General features: G+C 34.4%; 1 long non-coding RNA gene, 1 other non-coding gene and 1 pseudogene across 2 annotated transcripts; all 3 read right to left on the bottom strand.

The window, feature by feature from the left end:
* Window positions 1-6782: 6782 nt before the first annotated feature.
* Window positions 6783-13127, bottom strand: LOC112707517 (uncharacterized). The gene is made up of 3 exons (XR_003811305.2): window positions 12836-13127; window positions 12343-12470; window positions 6783-11713 (listed from the first exon to the last, which is right to left on the bottom strand). It is a non-coding gene; the product is annotated as an uncharacterized lncRNA (long non-coding RNA).
* Window positions 13128-14528: 1401 nt separating this feature from the next.
* Window positions 14529-22387, bottom strand: LOC112707508 (uncharacterized; annotated as a pseudogene).
* TRNAA-UGC (transfer RNA alanine (anticodon UGC)) lies at window positions 22331-22403 on the bottom strand. The gene has a single exon. It is a non-coding gene; the product is annotated as a tRNA-Ala (tRNA).
* Between the last annotated feature and the right edge of the window lie 162 nt (window positions 22404-22565).

Below are 22565 nucleotides of genomic sequence, written 5' to 3'. Positions count from 1 at the left end.
CTGCCATTTTGTTAAGAGGTACCAGGACAAGAAAACTCGGACAAAGTACCTTGTTCAGCGAGAAAATTTAAAAGTTTGGAGTCACGATATTCCATAGCATTATCACGTCTGAAAATTTTAATGACCTTTGAAAACTGAGTTCGAACCATAGTGGCAAAGTTAATATAAATCTGAGGCAACTCACAACGATTAGTCATCAAATAGACCCAAGTAAAACGGGAATAATCATCAATAAAGAGGACAAAATATCGAGCCCCTCCCATAAAAGCGGTGGGAGCGGGTCCCCAAACATCAGAATGAATAAGATCAAAAGGAGAGCATGCAATAGAGGTATTATTAGTAAAGGATAAGGCAGGTTGTTTTGCAGTACGACAAGAAATGCAATCTAAAGACTCATTTTGAACTTGACCTAAAACACCCGTAGATATAAGAGGACGTAATTTGCCTAAGGAGCTATGGGCAAGACGTCGGTGCCACAAGTGAAGAGTAGATGGAGAGGAAGCAGCACAGAGATTAGTAGAGGGAACATGAAGGTTCTCGAGCTCAAATAAGCGTCCGACCTTACATCCAGTCCCGATGATCTTTCCCGTCTGACGATCCTGCACACGACATCCAGAATTTGAAAAAATGACATCAAAACCAAGTTCAACAAGCTGACCGACAGAGATAAGATTAAAATTCAATTTTGGAATAAAATAAGCATCAGAAAGATGAATATTGGACTGTGAAATAACCCCGTGATGTGTTGCATGCAAGAGGGAACCATTAGCAGTGTTAACAGAAGGTGCATTTGTAGTGGGAGACAACGACGAAAAAAGATGACGCAAAGGAGACATATGATTGAAACAATCAGAATCAAAATACCATTTAGAATTACCTGGAGGGGTGGAAAGAGTAGCGGGGGTATTACCAGAAAAAGAGAGAAGTTGCCGAAGAAGGGTTTCAATATCTGATGGAGAGACAGAAGGTGTGTTGAGAGATGTGGAAGAGGTGGACTCAGTAGTAGCAGCAGCAGCAGAGGCAGGCACATGCGAAGAGTTGTTGGGACGAGGTTGATACTTGTTCTGATCTGAGCGTGGTGGTCCAGTAGGACAGGTAGCAATCAAGTGACCCGAGAGCTTACAATAATGACAGAACAGTTTCGGGCAGTTGGAGCCAATGTGGCCTTTTTGTTTGCACTTACGACATTCAATAGAAGGACAGTCGGAGAAGGAATGCCCAGGCCGATTACAATTGCGACAGATTTTTCCCTTTCTGTCGGTGGCAGCAAAGACAGTTTCACTTTTAGAATGAAGCAATCCCAAGCGCATTTCTTCAGACTTAAGACGAGGAAGAGCATCTTTAAGACTAGGCAAGGGATTCTGATGAAGAAGAGAAGCCCTGACCGGCTCATAGTCATCAGTAAGTGCCATCAGAAATTGGATGAGACGTATCCGGTTCCGATAATCCTCATATGCCTTAGCATCAGTGGGATCTTTAAGAACAGGCTCACAGGAGGTCAACTGATCCCAAATAATCTCCATCTGAGCAAGAAAATCAAAAACTGCTTGGCCACGTTCTTGCTTAAGGCTATGAAGTTCCTTAAGCAGTTGGTACTGATGAGAGAGATCAGAGATAGTATAACGTTTCGCCAAATGATCCCATACCTCTTTAGCAGTTTCAAAACACCCAAACTGTAAGTGAATGCCAGGAGTAGAAGTGTTGCGAAACCAGGTGATAATCTGATGATTTTTACTATCCCAATCTTCCAATTTCTCTGCATAGTCCTTCTCCTTCTCAGCATCCTCCTTGGATTTGGAGGCACCATCTTTGGATACAGTTGGCTTAACAGGACAAGCAATATCACCAGTCACATATCGCCATAATTTTCTCCCTTTAAGAAATCCTCGCATGGCTTCAACCCAATGTGCATAGTTGGAGCCATTAAGAATAACAGGGATAGGCTGAAAGACATCCGATTTTTCCATAGTAATAGAAGAAATAGCAAAGGAAGAAGAAAACTGCAAATTCGGAGCAGAAAACGAGAAAACAGAGCGCGGAATCGGAAAGAGCTCACCAAAAAACCTTAGGGAGGGTCCACTTGGCGCCACGTCAGCAGTGACGTTAGTGCCACGTCAGCGAGTGACGACACGTGGCAGCACTGGATTGGCGGAAGGAGGCACGCTGCCGACAGGTGGCACGTGGGTCAAAGGCGGGTCGGGTTGGGTCGTCGCGGGTCAAGGTTATCCAACCAGCTTGCCTTGTGACACGTGGACGATCCAAGGACGTCCAATCTGCACGAAGATCCAACGGCTGCTGAAGCTTCTGGATGAGAAAGAATGGTGGTGGACAGCAATCTTATGACGGCGCGTGGGGGCGCGTGCGGTGGTAGTTGGCGGCGTTGGAAAGCTGACGGAGAGAAGAACATGATGATGCTGGAGGTGACGAACCAAAGCATCGGAAATAGCTCGAAAATTGCGAGCAAAGAGGCATGGGTGGAATCTGGAGGAAGATCAACCTGGTCGTGGCAGCGTCTTTCGGCGGCGCGTGGAGGCGCGTCTGGCGGCGGATGGCGACGGTTCTGGTTGCATTGGAATCACGGCAACAAGACGAACAAGATGGTTATGGGGGTGACGAACCAAAGCGTCAAAAACAGAACGAAAAAGGAGGCCAAAGAACACTGCCGACAAGGAAAAAACAAAGAGGCTATGAACTAATATTCATTGAAAAAAAAAGACCTAAGCTCTTGATACCATGATAGAAACAAGAGACTGAGAGAATGATGTGAAAAGTGTATTATTGAGTTGTATATCAGGTAGAATATACAAGGGGTATTTATAGGTGCTAAATGAATCAAAGTAATAAAGACATAGAATCCTACAATTAATGTACAGATATGCTATATAAATATAGACGATACTAATTGATCTAAATTGATTCTAATGATTCTCTAACACAAATCATGGTGAAAACTATAGTAGTCTCCTAATAAATTCGGCAGTTGTTTTCGTTTTTGCATCTTTAAATATTGTTAGTCTGTTACTGATATCACTTTGTTTATATCTCCATATTGAGAAGTAAGCAACCCATTCAATGCTAAGACACACGATTAACAGAATAATCCAAGTCAGGTCTTGTTATAGCTAAATATTACAAAATTCTTACCATGAACCTATATAGTTTTGGATTATCAAAGGGATCAGAATCATTGACAAATGATTTGAGGTTGGAAAGCATTAGGGTTGGCATTGGATTGGCATTTATCATGCCAATTTTTATTACTAACTCTAGCATATTTTTTTTTTGAGATTACATGATGTTGCCGTCATTCTGATAAGTGACTTCAGGATAAAGGAAGAAGTTGAAACTTCTCAGGTCTTTCAATGGAAAAATAGTATTTAATTTGGGTATTAAAACTTCAATTTCTTGAGCATTATTACTTGTGACAACAATATCATCTACATAAATGAGCATATAAGTAATATAGGTTGAGGTTTGTCTAATAAAAAGAGAAGTATCAAAAACAATGCTATTGAATCCAAAGTGTTGCAAAGTAGATTTTGAAGTCGAGAACCATGCTCTTGGTTCCATTTTAAAGGCCATAAAGAATATTTAGTTTGTATTCTAGTTTTCTAGTTGAGAGTTCAAAGCCCTAAGGCTGTGTCATATAGAATTGTTTAGTGAGAATGCCATTTAAGAAGGCATTATTGAAGTCAAATTGCCTCATAAGTCATAACCCATCCTTGAGATAGAGCAATGCTTAGGGTGGTACATGATTTAGTTAATCCAAAAATCAAACTTATTTTTTGGTTAGTCAAAAATATAATTTGGTTAATTAATCAAATTGGTTTTATATGATAAAATTGGTTATTAACCAGTTAAAAAATTCAAAAACCGATTTTTAATTGATTATAAAAATAAAAATCAATTTTAAAAAATAACCGATTTTTTTAAAAAACCGATTTTTACATAAAAAATTGAATTTTTCAAAAACCAAAATAAAAAACTGGTTTTTAACCGATTTTATAAAATAATCGATTAACCAATTTGATCACAAAAATTGTATAAAATTTTATTTTAGTTTTGGTTAACCGATTAAAAATCAGTTTTTAAAATTTGATTTTGGTTAACCACTTTTTAATAATATGGATATAATTTTTAAAATTGTTTTATTAAATTGGTTAACCGAAATGTGGTTATAATTTTTTAATTGGTTAACACAATTTAATTATTTTATGTACACCCCCTAGCAATGCTAAGGACAATTCGATGTGGATGGTCTGATCACAGGGGAAAATTTTGTTCATAATCGGTCCCTTCAATTTGGAGAAAGTCTTTGGCAACAAACTTGGCTTTATATCTCATAATATCACCTTGTTGTTTCTTTTAATAGAAAAGACCCATTTATTGCCAATGATAGGGGCACTAAGGGTGGTTCAACTAATGTCCATGTTCCACATTGTCTCAGTGCTTCGTACTTAGCATTCGTAGCAGCCTTTCAATGATCACACTACAAAATTTGAGTCACATTATTTGGCAAATTTTGTGTTAAATCATGAGGAGTAGTAACACTGTATAAAGTCATTTTCCTTACACCAGATTGACTTTGTTACCATTGGATGTTGGTTGCTAGTATTATCAATAATAGGTGGAAAACAAACCTCAATTCAATTGATTGGGATGATGTTGGTGTTGTGCAAAGATATTTTTGATGATAAATCAATTTGAGTGCGTGGTGTTGTGTTAACATTGTCCTCTGCAATGTGTAGTTGTTCTTTGCTATGAGCCAAGGATAGAGATTGAGTATGTGTAAATGTAAGAGCAAGAGTGTACATCATTGCAGTATTAGGAATGGAACTAATAGACATCAGAGGAAAGGAAAGGTAAGTAGTCACAGAATTTTGATTGCCAATAGTAGATGTAAGAGAAGTAGTATTATGTGAGAATAATTCAGCATATAAAAAACTGTTCAAAAATACTATTTATACACCAAAATCAACCATTAATATATTTATGTATAAATACATGTGATTTAATTTATTTTCAATGTATATTTATATTCTAACATGTATTTTATGCTAATTGCTGACTTTAGTAGCTAATTTTAGTATACATATAGCATAACCCAAAACTGTTTTTATCAAATTGCACATTTTTTTATAGGAATATTTTGCCTGATTTAGTCATGCATTTAAAACCATCATGATTATTGTCGTATCCTAGGAAAATGCAATTTTCATATCTAAATTGTAATTTATGTTTATTATATGGTCTTAGAAAAGGGAAGTAAGCAGAACCAAAAATTCTAGGCAATGTATAATTTGGTTTTCTATTGTACAATTTTTAACAGGGTGATAAATGATTAAGAATGCAAGTAGATAACCTACTTAATAAGTAGACAACAGTTGAGAATGAATCCTCCCAAAATGTCATAGGTAAAGTAGCAGTAAATAATAGATGTTTCAAATAAAATTTTAGAAGGGTTAACTACCAAAAATGCACTCGAATAATTTTATCACTGATAAAAATGCACTCGAATTTTGTTATCGACAAAATGCTCTCAAATAATTTAAAAATGCCTAACATTAAATATGTATTCTAAAAAAATTGCTTTAGAGATTCAATTTTGATGTGATTTTTTATAAGCATAATTAGATAAATGAGATATTTTTATTCTTAAAATTTAGTAATTTTTTGCTTAGTATATATATTTTTTCAATAGCCAATAATACTTTTAAAAAATAAAATAAAAACATAGAGATTAAATTTTTATCCTTTTTTTGTGTGTATTTTTTAAATAATTATATAAATATTCCTATAAAATTTTGGATTAAATGCATAAACAATTTGTCAAATACAAAAGTCGTTTGCCACTTACAAAAAGATAATATTTTTTTTGGACATTTTTGTCGTATTTTTAAATTATTTGAGAGTATTTTTTCGATAATAAAATTTGGATGCATTTTTGTTAGAGACAAAATTATTTAGGTGTATTTTTAGTAGTTTACTCTTTTTAGAAATAGGTGCATATATGATGTGAATTAGTTAAAGATGCATAGATGTGTGTGAAAAGTGAAATATGGATAAAACACTATGGGTAATTAGATTTATACATTAGGATTAGAAAAGTTGTTGTAGGTTAAATAGAGATTTAGGTTAATCAAAGTTTAAATTCTTAGTCCACCTAACCAAATACATCCTCGCCTTTTGCTTAGATTCTCTTGTTATTTTTCTTTATCTTGTCATTTAGTTTATAACCTCTTGTTGGATTTATGTTTTTTTATTAATGAATTTGATATTTTATGTTGTTCTTACTTATTTGAGATGTTATTGGCGTGTTCTTGAATTAGATAGTTGTAGTTTTTACCAATTGTTGTGATTTATAATGTTTTATCCTTATGCACTCTAAGTATTTGACAAAATGCTTGAACTAGTTATAAAATATATTTTTTTATTCTTGGATTGAATTGAAAACTATGGTGATCTTGAGTTACCAATGTCTAAATTGATTAATAATTTAGAACTATTAATTAACCTTGTTTTTGTTAACACTAACTTTTTACTAAATTCAATTAGTAAGTTAGTTAACATTTATGAATTAGGTTAATTAAGCTTAATCGACATTCCTTAATTTGTAGAGATTAACGAATTAGGTTTACTCTTTATAATTATCATGTTGTAATTAGTGATAATAATAGTGAATTTTTAACCTGTAACCATTGTCAAGATCTTAGAACTTGAGAAAGCGAGTTGACTAAAAAAGTAGAGCAAAACAATAAAGAAAAAGAACCACACAGGCAAAGTGCAATGAAAGCTACCCACAACCATGGTAAAATTTCAACTATAATCAAACTAATTACATGCACCAATACCAATGAATTACACCCTAATTCATCTAGTATCCCCCACTAAATTTCTAACCTAAACCTAGTATCCATCAAGTGCTATCCCAACTTGACTAAGGAAGACTCTAATATGGTTCAACAACCATCAAGTGTTATCCCAACTTGGCTAAGAAGAACTAATCCTAATTCAACAAAAATTAAATACACAAAAAATTATTTTGACTTTTTCAAGTTATCTCTTTTGCCTCTTTTCACTAATGGCTTTTTCATTTTCTCACTTTAGCCTTTTTCTCAATTACAGAAAGATAGATATAAAAAATCATAACAAAGAAATCTCAAACGAAGCTCAAAGAATAAGGAAACAACACTGCACGAAAATTCTCATTCTCTCTTTCTAGTATGCATAGTTGCAGTTAACTCTAAGCAAGAGAAAACCTGAATTCAAGTTATGCTGCAGTTGTTCAAGTTGTGCTGCAATCAACCCTAAGTAAGAGAAACCTGAATTCAAGTTGTGTTATAGTTGTTCAAGTAGTAGTAATAATAGTACATTAGTTTCAAATGAAGGAACCAACACTAAAAATTGAATTCAAGTTGTGTTGCAATCAACTCTAAACAAGAGGAAACTTAAATTCAAGTTGTGCTGGAGTTTTTCAAGGAGTGGTAGTAATAGTACCTTGTTTCAAAAGAAGGAACCAACACTGAAACCTGAACTCAAGTTGAGTTGCAATCAACTCTAAGCAAGAAGAAACCTAAATTCAAGTATGCTATAGTTGTTCAAGTTGTGTTGTGCTGCATTTAACTCTAAGCAAGAAAATCTAGTAGTAGTAGCACCTTGTTTCAAAAGATGGAACCAATACAGAAACCAAAATTCAAGTTGCCCTGCAATCAACTCTATGCAAGAGAAAATCTAAAATCAAATTGTGCTACAGTTGTTCAGGTTGTGCTGCATTCAAATCTAAGAGAAAACCTGAATTCAAATTGTTCTGCTGCAATCAACTCTAAGCAAGAGAAAACCTAAATTCAAGTTGTACTACAGTTGTTCAGGTTGTGTTGTTGTCAACTCTAAACAAGAAGATCTAGTAGTAGTAGAGTAGCAGTTGTGCTATTGTCAACTCTAAGAAAGAGGAATAGTTGTGTAATTGTCAACTCTAAGCAAGAGAAAACTTAAATTCAAGCTGTGCTACAAGTAGTAGGTTCAAGTTTGCTACAAGTAATAGTCTCAAGTTGTGTACTAGTAATAGTTGTGTTGTTGTCAACTCTAAGCAAAAGAAAATTTAAATTCAAGTGCTACAAGTAGTAGTAATAGTAGTTGAATTGTTGTCAGCTCTAAGCAAGAGAAAACCTAAATTCAAGTTGTGCTACAAGTAGTAGTTTCAAGGTGTGCTACAAACAGTAGTAATAGTAGTGTTGCAACTCTAAGCAAGAGAAAACCTAAATTCAAGTTGTGCTACAAGTAGTAGTAGTGGTTGTGTCGTTGTCAACTATAAACAAGACGAAGTAGTAGTTGTAGTAGTTGTGTTATTGTCAACTCTAAGCAAGAGGAAACCTAAATTCATGTTGTGCTACAAGTAGTAGTCTTAAGTATTAGTAGTAGTTGTGTTGTTGTCAACTCTAAGCAAGAGAAAACCTAAATTCAAGTTGTGCTACATGCAGTAGTAGCTGTTGTATTGTTGTCAACTCTAAGCAAGACAAAGTAGTAATAGTAGTAGTAGTAGTTGTGTTGTTGTCAACTCTAAGCAAGAGGAAACCTAAATTTTAGTTGAGCTACAAGTAGTAGTAGTAGTAGTAGTAGTTGAATTGTTGTCAACTCTAAGCAAGAGGAAACCTAAATTCAAGTTGTGCTACAAGTACTAGTTTCAAGTTGTGCACAGTAGTGTTGCAACTCTAAGTAAGAGAAAACCTAAATTCAAGTTGTGCTACAAGTAGTAGTAGTTATTGTCAACTATAAGCAAGATGACGCAGTAGTTCTAATAATAGTTGTGTTATTGTCAACTCTAAGCAAGAGGCAACCTAAATTCAAGTTGTGCTACAAATAGTAGTTTTAAGTTGTGCTACAAGTAGTAGTCTCAAGTTGAGTATTAGTAGTAGTTGTGTTGTTGTCAACTCTAAGCAAGAGAAAACCTAAATTCAAATTGTGCTACAAGTAGTAGTAGTAGTTGTGTTGTTGTCAACTCTAAGCAAGACAAAGTAGCAATAGTAGTAGTAGTTATGTTGTTGTCAACTCTAAGTAAGAGGAAACCTAAATTCAAGTTGTGCTACAAGTAGTAGTCCCATGTTGTGTAGTAGATCAAACCCTAGTAGTAATAGTTGTGTTGTCAACTCTAAACAAGAGGAAACCTAAATTCAAGTTGTGCTATAAGTAGTAGTTTCAAGTTGTGCTACAAGTAGTAGTAGTATTAATAGCAGTGTTGTTGTCAACTCTAAACAAGAGAAAACCTAAATTCAAGTTGTGCTACAAGTAGTAGTAGTATTAATGGCAGTGTTGTTGTCAACACTAAACAAGAGGAAACCTAAATTCAAGTTGAGTTGTGCTACAAGTAAGTAGTAGCAGTAATAGTTTTGTTGTTGTCAACTCTAAACAAGAGGAAACCTATATTCAAGTTGTGCTACAAGTAGTAGTAGTAGTTGTGTTGTTGTCAACTTTAAACAAGAGAAAACCTAAATTCAAGTTGTGCTACAAGTAGTAGTTTTAAGTTGTGCTACAAGTAGTAGTAGTAGTATTAATAGTAGTGTTGTTGTCAACTCTAAACAAGAGAAAACCTAAATTCAAGTTGAGTTGTGCAAGTAGTAGTTTCAAGTTGTGCTACAAGTAGTAGTAGTATTAATAGCAGTGTTGTTGTCAACACTAAACAAGAGGAAACCTAAATTCAAGTTGAGTTGTGCTACAAGTAGTAGTAGTAGCAATAGTTTTGTTGTTGTCAAGTAGTAGTAGTAGTAGTAGTAGTAGTTAGTAGTGTTGCAACTCTAAACAAGAGAAAACCTAAATTCAAGTTGTGCTACAAGTAATAGTAGTAGTAGTACTAGTAGTAGTACTAGTAGTAGTAGTTGTGTTGTTGTCAACTATAAGAAAGACGAAGTAGTAGTTGTGTTATTGTCAACTCTAAGGAAGAGGAAACCTAAATTCCAGTTGTGCTCCAAGTTGTAGTTTCAAGTGGTACTACAAGTAGTAGTCTCAAGTTGTGCAGTATTAGTAGTAGTAGGAGTAGTAGTGTTTTTGTCAACTCTAAGCAAGAAGAAACCTAAATTCAACTCTAAGGAAGAGAAAACCTAAATTCAAGTTGTAGTAGTGGTTGTGGTGTTGTCAACTCTAAGTAAGAGGAAATCTAAATTCAAGTAGTGTTACAAGTAATAATTTCATTGTCAACTTGTTAACTCTAAGCAAGAAGAAACCTAAATTCAAATTGTGCTACAAGTAGTAGTTTCAAGTTGTGCTACAAGTAGTAGTAGTAGTAGTAGTGTTGCAACTCTAAGTAATAGAAAACTTAAATTCAAATTGTGCTATAAGTAGTAGTAGTTGTTGTCAGCTATAAGCAAGACGAAGTAGTAGTTCTAATAATAGTTGTGTTCTTGTCAACTCTAAGCAAGAGGAAACCTAAATTCAAGTTGTGCTACACGTAGTAGTTTCAAGTTGTGCTACAAGTAGTAGTAGTAGTTGTGTTGTTGTCAATTCTAAACAAGAGGAAACATAAACTAGTTGTGCTACAAGTAGTAGTCTCAAGTTTTGTAGTAGTGAAAACCTAAATTCAAGTTGTGCTACAAGTAGTAGTAGTAGTAGTTGTGTTGTCAACTCTAAACAAGAGAAAACCTAAATTCAAGTTGTGCTACAAGTAGTAGTTTCAAGTTGTGCTACAAGTAGTAGTAGTAGTAGTTATTGTTGTGTTGCAACTCTAAGTAAGAGAAAACCTAAATTCAAGTTGTGCTACAAGTAGTAGTAGTTGTGTTGTTGTCAACTATAAGAAAGACGAAGTAGTAGTTGTGTTATTGTCAACTCTAAGAAGAGGAAACCTAAATTCAAGTTGTGCTCCAAGTTGTAGTTTCAAGTGGTACTACAAGTAGTAGTAGTCAACTCTAAGCAAGAAGAAACCTAAATTCAACTCTAAGGAAGAGGAAACCTAAATTCAAGTTGTAGTAGTGGTTGTGGTGTTGTCAACTCTAAACAAGAGGAAATCTAAATTCAAGTAGTGTTACAAATAGTAGTTTCATTGTCAACTTGTCAACTCTAAGCAAGAGAAAACCTAAATTCAAATTGTGCTACAAATAGTAGTTTTAAGTTGTGCTACAAGTAGTAGTAGTAGTAGTAATAGTGTTGCAACTCTAAGCAAGAGGAAACCTAAATTCATGTTGTGCTGTAGTCAATTCTAAACAAGAGTGATATGTGCTCAAGAGTATCAAAGAGAAACTAGTAGTAGTAGTAGACAACATAAATGAAATCAGAACTGATCAAAGTGAAGGTATCGCAATGGAGATCGAATTTAAACTAACCTTAAATGCATACCTCAAGGACTTGATTGATTGCTTCACTGGTAAGAAGCTTGGCCGATGATTGCTTCAACAAGAGACACTCAACTTGGTTACTACTTAGACAATTTTTACGTTGAGCCTTCTAGATCTTTTCACCACCACAATGATTTGATAACCAATATGTCATTTATGGAGCAGCAACAACACAGCATTCATGATAAAAAAATAAAGATTCAAATATTAAACAAATGCGGGTCCCTCTTCAATTTTGTAAAGAAAAGGATTCAGGATTAAGACAAGAACAATTAAATAATGGTAACTACTTTCCGTAGTTCAGCCAATTTTTCTGTGTTTAGGACCCAATCCTCCGTGCATATCCACTTGGTAACACACCATTTTGTTTTGTTTTGGATTTTCTCATGCCACAACTGCAAGAAAAATAGCATCAAGGTCAACAATCTAAACAACTTTCCATTATTGTGTAGTAGATAGATCTAACAAAAAAGAGGAAGAATTTTTACCAAAACTTAAAGTACATCAAGTCAATAGATATGCATACAAATTGAATATATTGAATCAAACAAGTTTGATGTTTAAACTGACATATGTTTTAGATAACAGGATTAATTGAAACTGTTCAAAGCCTTCCTAAGGCTAATCTATTGGATTTGTTCCAAAGAAAATATACGCTCTTTAGTTGTAAGTAACATACTACTCACCGCAGAAACTTAGCCACAAACATATAAAATTGGTCAAATCAAAGGTTTATAATAGTTCGTTACAAAATTTCAGATTGGAGTTGGTTTAAAGTATGTGAACATGCTAGTGGAATTAATGGAATAGGGTTCTATGCATCTGAGACTTTTGTAGCTTCTGGTAAGTGAGAACAAATAATTCAAGAATAATTGTGTTTCTTCTTATTATATTTATTCATTTATGACTTGACTTATTGCAGGGCTTTCTTTTATATTGAAAACAATAATGAATAAGCCAATCAAACGGAATATGTTATGGACAGATTAATGCAAAAATGTAGTGAAAAAGAGTGAACAGAAACCTTTGGCAATTTACGGAACATTTGGTGATTGCAGATGTTTTGAAGCGCTGCCCTAAAAACCAGCATCTTCAACAGATTTACTTCTGAATGCAAACTCAGTTTCTCAGCCACTTTCTTTCTGTACACATCTTGCAAAGGAGAAAAAAAAACCACATAAGTTAAAGCTCCTAAACCCGAAACAAATGTAACTTCCCTAGTTCGAACAATTTCATCAGATCCTCAGAAAAATAGGGGAAAAAGAATACAAAATTAAACAAGAACCAGTGACTCTGAGGCATCCAATATTTTGGAAAGAGAAAAGGATTTCAGTTATTATGGAATTTGAAAGAAGACCACCAAAAACCTTCAAGAACATCGACAACAATGGCGTTTCTTGAATGCTAGATGACTTATCATTGAAAAGACTGACAACATGAAAATCAGCAGTGCATAATTCTTGGCCATGAAAATTGAAATAAAAGTAAAAAAGAAAAGAAAAAAAGAAGCCAAGTACATTGAAATCGCTGATTGTGAATCTTTTTGGTGCTGTTTATGAACGAATGCTGATTAGATCAATTGCCAGTGATGCTCATAAATGTCTCAATTGCCTCCTGATTAGGCCTCGCCATTGACATCGTAATTCAAAGAAAACCCAATACAGCAGAAGAATGAATAAAAAGAAAAGAATTCGATAATGAAGAGAAAGAATGAGATTCGCTTTCGTCTGCTTTATGGAGAAAAATTGGAGCTTCAAAAAGAGAAGTAAGAAATGTTTGTATTTATATTTTTTCGACTGAAATATCAAAAAAGAATTATATAAAGCGGTGGGTAGGAAGGGCAACATGAGCGAGAGAACGAGGAGAGAACTGAGAAGGATGGGTTCTTAGGGGTGTTTTGGTCTTTAGGTCTTTATAATGTTATTTTCAGTATATAAATGGATCTATATTTTCTATTATAATATTATTTTAATTTAATTATTCATTGTATAATATCAAAATTTTGAAAGTTAAATAAGTCATTGAACTAATTTAATTATTGAGTTATTAATTTAGAGGTTCAATTGAAATAATTGAATTATATTATAATAATATATAAAAATAATAAATAAATATACAAAAAAATTTAAAAACACATAAATTAAAATAAAAAAAAAGCAAATAAAGTTTCATAAGGCTATGTAAATATAATATAACAGTTACGGAAAAAATTATTAGTTTAATTGTATTTAGATTGTAAAATAATAAAAAATAAACAGACGAAAAATTATTAGTATAATTTTATTTTAATTTGTTAATTTATCGTTTTCATTTTAAATGTATTTTAGACTTTAGAGTACATGATAGTATGTAGGATATTGTGTTTGAGTAATTTAGTTTGTGTCTTTATTCATGTTTTTGCTTGTTTCTTTTTATTTCTTTAATTTGTAATAAGTTCCATTCTTAATTTTTTTATTGTGCTAAGTTTTTTTAAAATATATTTTATATATTTTAATTTTTAATATATATTTAATTCAAAATAAACATATTATATCATTATATTAAATATGGGTATAATTTGTTATATAAATAAAAATAGGTAGTGGCTAGAATCTAAATTTTATAGTGTTATGCTTAGAATATAAATGGGTCTATAAATAACAGATTTTGAGAAAAATTAAAATAAATAATAAAAATCATAATGTTATCTTAATTTAGTTACTCATTAGATAATATTAAGGTTCTGAAAATAAGTTTTTATAATAAAAAAGACTTTTAACTTGCAACTAAAATAAGGGTAAAAGAAACAAATAATTTGAAAATGAGAGTAGTATCTTCTGGCCTATCCTTTTTTCTGTTTGTTAACGCATATACAATTATACATACGTTAGGTGATTTATCAGCCATCCTCACATCCAGAGAAAAAATGCAATTTCCTTATCTTTTCCTCCATAGTAGATTTTGGATTACTGACTTGTCTAGTTAGAATTAAAGGGATAAACTTGTAACAAATGTAAAATTTTACGTGCAGAAGCTGGGGATAACCCTTAAGAGTTTAAGTCGCTAAAGCGATGATAAGCAATTAAGCATTAACAAAGAACAGATCAATTATAACACAATAGGGGCTACACAAAAGAGGAAATTTTCTTCAATAATATACGTTTTCCAATTGCTGGATGCTTCGACTCTCAAATCTGGACATGGTAAATAGCCCGCTGCCCTTTTCCCCAGTTAAAGGAATAATTATACGAATAATAATATAAATAAAATTGTAACGTATTTTATACAACACAGTTCAAAACCCTGACTTTTCTTAAGAAGAAATTCATTTACACACAACAGCAACATATGATACAAACCATACTTATCTCAGTTATCTATATTGCTGGAAATACAAACTAAATTCGGGGAAGGCATTCAGAAAATTCACGATCACATTCGAGGGCAAACTTTGTCCATCTATGAGTATATGCCGATATTTGTCTATCAAGGATAACACAATGTCGTGCTCATCAACATCACCTAATGGACCTGTATTCCCACCATGACAGCAGATGGATTAAAAAAGGTGCAAATTTTTCATCTATGCTGAACTTGTGGATAAGCAACCATAAAATTAAAAAAGTAATAACTGGAACTAAGAAATCCAAATTTTCTTTCATTTTAATTTAATTTTGCTGGGGGTGTGACCACTTGCAGATTAACTGCAGTGCTGCATATACTGATATCTTTGCATAAATGATTCAAGTACAAAAGATCAAACAGTATATATGCAAATATTCATATCATGCATACACATAAATGGCTTACCTAATTCCATCTCCACTTCTTGATCTTCATCATCCCCCTCTTCAATAGTTGAACCATTTTCTAATGCCTCAGCAGCTTTAGCATACCTATCAAGAAATTCTTCTTCTGTTTCTTCGTATTCCTCAACATCAGAGTCCTAATGTGAACCAAGAAAGTAAAAGACAAATTGAGTAATGAAAGCCAATCACTGCTACAACAAAGATAGAAGTTGATTTAGAACAACGCTGAAAAACAATATAAGTCAAGAAATTGCAAAAATATACCTCATCATAATCTTCAGAGTCATCATCATCACTGGCCTCATCCTCATTGTTTTCCTCATCATTTTCAGCCACTTCTTCCTCTGGGTCGTCTTCTTTCCCGTCACGCACCTCTTTCAGTCGTATAAATACTTCCAACAGAAAAGTAAAGCAGCTTTGAATTGAATCAACACCTGACTTCCCTTTTCTCAGTAGTTGCTCAATCAATTGGGCCAGCGTCATCACTAAAATGCATGTAAAAACAAACAAATAAATAAAATAAAAGAAATTGTTAGCAACTGTGGAAAAATAGATTCCAGTTTCAACTATTCCAATGTTCTATTTATAAAGACATAATGATGTTGTGAGAAACAGCAACCTTCAAACAATTTATACTTAAAATTATTAGCAAGATTCTGTACAGAATGAAGTATTAATAAGTATGGCCTTCAATGTCTGCCTTCAGCACGAACAACAACCCCAAACCAAAAAACAAAAACAGAAAACAAAAGAAAAGACGGCTAAATTGATTCAAAGAGATAGTTTTAGAGGAGGGTAAAGTTGGTATGATCAAGGAGAAAACTTTGTAAGTGTATAACGAAGACAATCAATAGTTGTGAAGCCCATTCTTCAAGGAAAAGAAAAATACAATATTCTGAAGTTTCGTTATAGCTGAAGGCAAGCTACTTACCAATCAACTTCATCTCGGACTCGGCTGTCAGACCTGCCTCAAAGGAGCTATTGGATAGATGACACAAAGAAGATGCCCAAATTTTGAGGCCTCCCTCTTCACTCTTCTCCAGAACACCTTCAACAATATCGGGATAACACAAATAGCATGAAGATATAGCAAGCAATAGAGGCTTCCAAAGTGAACCAGGGTTGCCCTTAACTTCTCTAAAGCGAGAGAAGGCTGCTCGACTAAAAGAAATAGCCAATGACTGCTTTACACCTTCAGTTTCAAGTGAGTAGGTTGGACAATGTAGTAATATATGCACACATGAACAAGCTCTCAATGTTGCAGATGGATATTGCTTAATGGCCTCGCTGATGAAAGTGCCAATGCCTTCTATGATTGAACGTTCAGGCACAGGGGGTGCTGGAGGAGATGGCATATCTTTCACAATGAAGTTTTTCAGCCTATACTTACGAGCTAAATACACAGCTTCCTTAATCACGTCAAAAATGGACAAATCCTCTGATTCTTCCCATGCATGCCACTCTGCAATCATTTCAGCCCAAACCAACAGCAGCTCTGACACTTTAAGCTCTTCAATCATGTCATTTCCATTAATAGACAGCATGACAGACTTTAGCATAGTTGAGGAATCTTCTATGCATGATGAAGGGGGAGAATGCTGATCCTGTTGATCCTCAGTTCAAGATAATTATTTTAAAATAATTCTCGCATAAAAAGTATAATGTGGGAATATTTTTAATTTGCAAGATTGAATTATTGAAGACAATCGTTATCTGATAGCCAAACCACCGAAAGGACAATAAGAAGCACAATAGTTTATATGCACATAAAGATAATCAAAGAAGTATAATGGTATAAACAAAATTAGAAAAAATGAATGGAGTAAACACAGATTATATCTGCATATCTATCAAATCATTGATGAATTAAAACAAAAAAAAAAATAAAAGAAGGAAGCCTGCCTGTGGAACATAAGCACAATTAAAAAAGGCACTCAAACTAACCAGTGTGGACAGCGGAGTAAGCCAAGCCTGCTGCAACAGTGCAGCAAAACTTCTACCAATAGAGGCTTGTCCAGCATCCCACATCTCAAGAGAATCAATTGACTCAGATTCTTCACGTCTGCAGTCCTCCCAAGTCTGACCAATAACTGCTAGAGCAGCAATTGCACGCTCAACCACCTATTGCAGATACATAGTCAGATCAAAATTAGTATTGCGTTGGTGCAATACTATGGGCCAATGAAAAATCCAGCATGGTCCAAAATAACTAACTAGACATGCATGTTATTTGCTCCATCAAACAAAGCAACTGAATGCAAAGTTATATTTATTTATCACACATTACTGACGGCAAAGTTATATTTATTCATCAAACCAAATTCAATGGTATTATCTATTAGAGTTGTTAGCAAAACAACTGGTAGCAATCATTGCTAAACAGCAAATAAACAAGAGAGATCAGCGCATACTTGAGGCCAAGGCTCCGGATTAGGTGTTAACCACTTTGAGATGGGACCAACTAATGATGAGACAATATGTGGGATATGGATAGCTAATTCCTCATCTCCAGCTTCCATGACAGAACTGAGAAGTTGTAATAAGATGGAGCTCTCACTCTCATCATTTCCAATGTTGCCAATGATTACTTGAACTATGGGTAGAAAATCAGGGGGCATGTATTCATTCTGGAAAAAGGAAAAACAGAAGCTGAGTGGTAAATCAGAAAAAAAAAAGATTGGACATCCCTGGTAGATGTAGAAATTAAGAGCTCACATCAAGTAGTGTCGTAATTGCCCCAGCAGAAGAAATCCGGACAGGGTAGCAAGACATATCCTGCTTATCTGGCATGACCAATGCCATAAGCAATTGAGAATATACATCAGCGCTCATCTCCTAAGATGAAACAGAAAGTTAGAAACAAGATAGGCTAAATGTGTCCTCAACATTCACCAAAATGCATTTTGGAGCAGTATTTGAAAACGAATTTGCTCAGGTTTAGATAGCATAATTGATATGCTGTCTTACTTCAGGTAGACAGGAGCCTAGTTCTCCTAGTACCCAGTTTGCACTTGCAACCAGGTATGGCACCAAGGCAGCTATTGCATACAGTGGCAAAATCCTTGTGCGAAGCAGAGCTGTTACATATCCAGGTTCTTGCTCCCTCAGAAACTGCATAAGAAATAAAATGATTTGGGGGAAAAAAATGTAAATCAAACTTCAAATGCAGATGGCTGGTTGAAACAATAGGTGAAATGTGCTCACATCTTGTAGGCCACCATATGCCATCAGAACACCAAAGTAACTGCCAAAGTTGATTATGTAACAATAAGTACAATAGTAATAGGAGAGTATAGAAGTATAGAACTATTAATAAAACAAAATACTGATTAAAGTTAAATACGTACATGAACAAAGCATTTTAATAACATGACATCAAGTACGGAAAGGGGTGTTACGGGAGGAAAAATAAAGGATTTAAGCAAAAAAGAAAAAGAAAAAAAAGGCAGTATTTCAGCAATCAGCATATGTTTCAGTATTTCACTTATAACACTGCTCAGCCAATAGGCTTTCAAATAAATAGCAACAAATCAACAGAGTAACTGATGCAACAGATTGTGCAATTGATCTTTATAGAGAGAGAGAGAGAGAGAATGTTTCCATTGTCTGATCAAAGCATAAATATGTAAAGCATATGTAGAAACTCACTTGTTCAGAATTTGCTTTGAGACACATCAGAATCAGAAGGAATTGGAAACTTTGACAAGAATGGAAGCACCAACAACTCCCCCATGGAGCGCCGTTGATTGCTTTTTTTGTTCTTTTGGCCTTTCTTACGCTTGGCTGAAGCTGATAAAGCATCAGCAGCACTCTCCGTAGGTGGCCCCTGTAGAAATTACAGCAAATGAACTATAGAAATAACTAACATAACTCAACAAACTTTTATGATGTTTACCTTTGACATCGAGATTACACCAAGCAAGTTTATTGCACTTTTTCTGGCAGTGAATAAATCATCTCTCCATCCAGAAATTTCGTCCTAATAAAAAAAATTTAGGTCGTAAGTAACTACAAAATATGTAAAACAATAATATCAACTTTCAATTCATACAATGTCTGAAGGAAGATTCTTCCGTATATATTCATCTGCGTCTTCTTCCCACTCTGATATATCCTACACATAAACATTTTCATAAATCAAAGAAGGAAAAAAGTGTATGTCAAGCTACTTAAATTTGATTAAAATAATATTCTTAAACAAAAATTTGTCCATGTAACATTTTCAGAAAACATCCTAACCTTCTCATTCATTACTAATGCTGGAAAAATTGCAGATTCCAATAGAGTTGTAAAATGTGGAGAAACTAACCGCCATCCCTGTATTTATTGAACTTGAACCATATTAAAGATGAATATTTGGAAGAATATGTGAAATGCAAAAGTTGCAGCATCCAAACAATTGAAACTCGATTAAGAGCTCACAACTAAAAAAAACTAACCGGTCCAGTCTCCAGTACATTTGAAATTACATCAAAACCTAAAGAAAGAACCCTCTCAGACAGGAAAGGAAGTTTCTGCAAAAGAAATATCACTATTAAAATTCCAGTATGCCCAACAAAAGGAGTACAATTAAAATAAATATAAGGTAGCATGACTGCAGAATCAATTTCAAGATAGAATTCATAAGTAAGATAGACTTTTAGAATCAAAGCTAGAAATAGAAAGAATAAGCATTGTCAAAATCAACTCCTAACCAACCAGTAATCAAGTACAAAGATTGAGGTCATTATCTTACACTGGTATTTTTGCTATATTTGACAATGTTAAGAACACAACTTATCATTTGTGGCATCAACCTGAAAATGGAGGGCATATACTTTAATATATATAATATAAAAATGCCTTCATTCAGTGAACAAAGAAGTTAAGCATGATATTACTTATCAGAATGTTTTCTGTGCCTAGTGACAAGTGCAGAAAAAATAAGCAGACTTCTTTTTCCAGTCTTCAATCTTGTGAAATATACATCTTCTTCAGCTACCAGATCATCAAATCTCAACGAACCCAGAATGGCAATCAAGTCACAACAGAATGAAGGAAGAAGAGGAATTAAAGTCGGTGGCATGTAAGACTTTACCTATAAATAGGAGTATCAAATAAAAATAAATTTAGCACCTACACTTTAGTCATAGAATCATCTGCTACATGAGCCACTCTACAATACTGCCAATGGTTTGTACAGAAAACAAATTGGAGGAAAATAGCATAAAACTCCACTTATGCCAGTTGAAGCTGGCAAGGCAAAAATATATTGGAGGGCGACATAAATATTTAAAGGGGAATAGGGGATCTAACTTATCAGAAAACAATTAAAAAGAAACTACTTGAAAAGAGTATAAGCACCACAAACAATGCAACAAGAAGACAATTGAATTATATCACTATAGAAAAATATTTGTTAATTTTAAGCTCCACAAGGATAAATAGACTCAAGTGAATGCAGAATTGCACATAATAACTAATTCATATATGTTTGTGTTAACTATATACATGTTCAAACATTACTTACTGCAAAATGTAGGCATTTGCATACAGTGAGAAGAACTTTCTCAGTTTCTATTTCTGCTCTGTCAAGGGTAGCTAAAGCCTGGTACATGCATAATAAAACCATTCAGAAGTGGAGTTCATAAGAAATGGTAAGTTAAGTAAAGCACAAAAGGGATAAAAAACTAGAAATTACCTTTCCAACAAACTGATGAAATATAGAAAGCAAAGGCACAAGAATTTCTTTCGCTATAAGCTCCAGCTGCAGTGGTACAGGCTCCTTTGGTACTTTAGGATTCAAAAAATACTGCAAAATGAAGCAGTTAATTTATATACAAGACAAAGGAATCAAAACATGTTTCATGGCATACAGAAGTTCTGATAGAGGCAAAGAGACAGTATGTTACATAAACAGGACCAAACTTAAGGGTTAAGCTAACTGCTACAGAAGTGAATAATTACTGAGAGAAAAAAAAAAATGATCTAATATTTGTAGATATTATCTTGGAAATAAATGTTTCAAAGAAGAAATTGGAAGGATTCTTAATGCATTTAAGAAAACATGAAGATAAGAAACAAACACAAAAATACACATGTAAACGTTGCCAAACACATGACAATGTATCAATGATGAGTCATGGCAACCACTAAACTGCATTCTGTCTCTTCTACATCTAAAATTTTATTCAATAAATCTCAATCAGTAGACATGATTTGATGCAAATTGTCACTGCCAACATTGATTTCACATAAAGGCAAATTGCATGAATAAACAAAATCCTAAATTTCACTCCAAGTCAAAAACCAATAGAGACTTTGAATACCTGAAAAGGTCTAAGAAGAGCATGAAGAACTACAAGTGCATTGATTGTGCTACATGCAGAGCTTGAACCATTGATGAGATTGCTATTCTGAATAGCAGACTGCAGATAAGGCACAAGCTCCGGCCACGAATTCTGCTTAACAAACTCAGCAACCGCAACCGACTGGAACTGCCACCACAGAATCATTCAGATGCATAAGAAAACACAATTCAAGGGCGAATCAACAACAACGGCAACAAACAAGATACGTACCACTTCAACCAAAATCTTCAGAATGTGGAACTCGGCCTGAAGCAGAGCTTGCATCAGCTGCTCCTTGAACTCCTTGCCGACACTAGAAATCGTGGCCGCGCTACTGCTATCCATGTTCCGGCGCGTGAAATTCTTCAGGTAAGTAGCAGCAGCAACCTTCTGACCTTGATCTTCTCCTCCTGCATGCAAACACCGAATCAAAATTCTCGTAAAAAAGAATGAGCTGAACATCCAAAACTGCGAAATCGACGATGAGGAAGAACAGAAGCTTGAAAGTGAAATTACGAGTTGAAATTGAAAGGAGGTAGAAGGGGAAGTTAGAAGTGAGGCAGAGTCGATCGAGAGCATCGGTGGCGGCACGAACGGCGTTGGCATCGGGGCTGAGTGTCTGGTTGAGAAGATCGGCGATCTGAGTAAGCTCCGCCATGGAAATGGTTCAGCTGTTAGTCTGACACCACTGCTACTGATAAGTTGTGGTTTCGGTTTGTGCTTGTGACTGTGAATGAAAATTCACAAACCCTAGTTTTGGCTCGCTGATTTTGCATGTTGGCGGGAATAAATCAAGCTTATGTGTAGGTGAAACAGAAAAGATTCCTTTTCGATATTTGGAGCGCTTTGGTTTTATTCAGGGGAAGGAAAAAGCCAAAACAAAAAATGATATTCGTGGAGATGCGGGGGATCGAACCCCGTGCCTCTCGCTTGCAAAGCGAGCGCTCTACCATTTGAGCTACATCCCCCTGTTGATATAGGCCTTCCAAATTTAAATTATATTATTATGTATTTGAGAAAACCCATGTTCACGAGATAGACTGGTAAACCAGTTAGCTTTTTACTTTTCAAATGTGGATCCCATACACCAGCCTGTGCCCCAACGTTCAAAAATCTATTCGAGTAAATTA

Source organism: Arachis hypogaea, chromosome 1, assembly GCF_003086295.3.
Source record: "Arachis hypogaea cultivar Tifrunner chromosome 1, arahy.Tifrunner.gnm2.J5K5, whole genome shotgun sequence".
NCBI classification, from domain to species: domain Eukaryota; kingdom Viridiplantae; phylum Streptophyta; class Magnoliopsida; order Fabales; family Fabaceae; genus Arachis; species Arachis hypogaea.
Note: the sequence above shows the minus strand (reverse complement) of the source record. Positions and strands in the feature narration are given on the sequence as shown.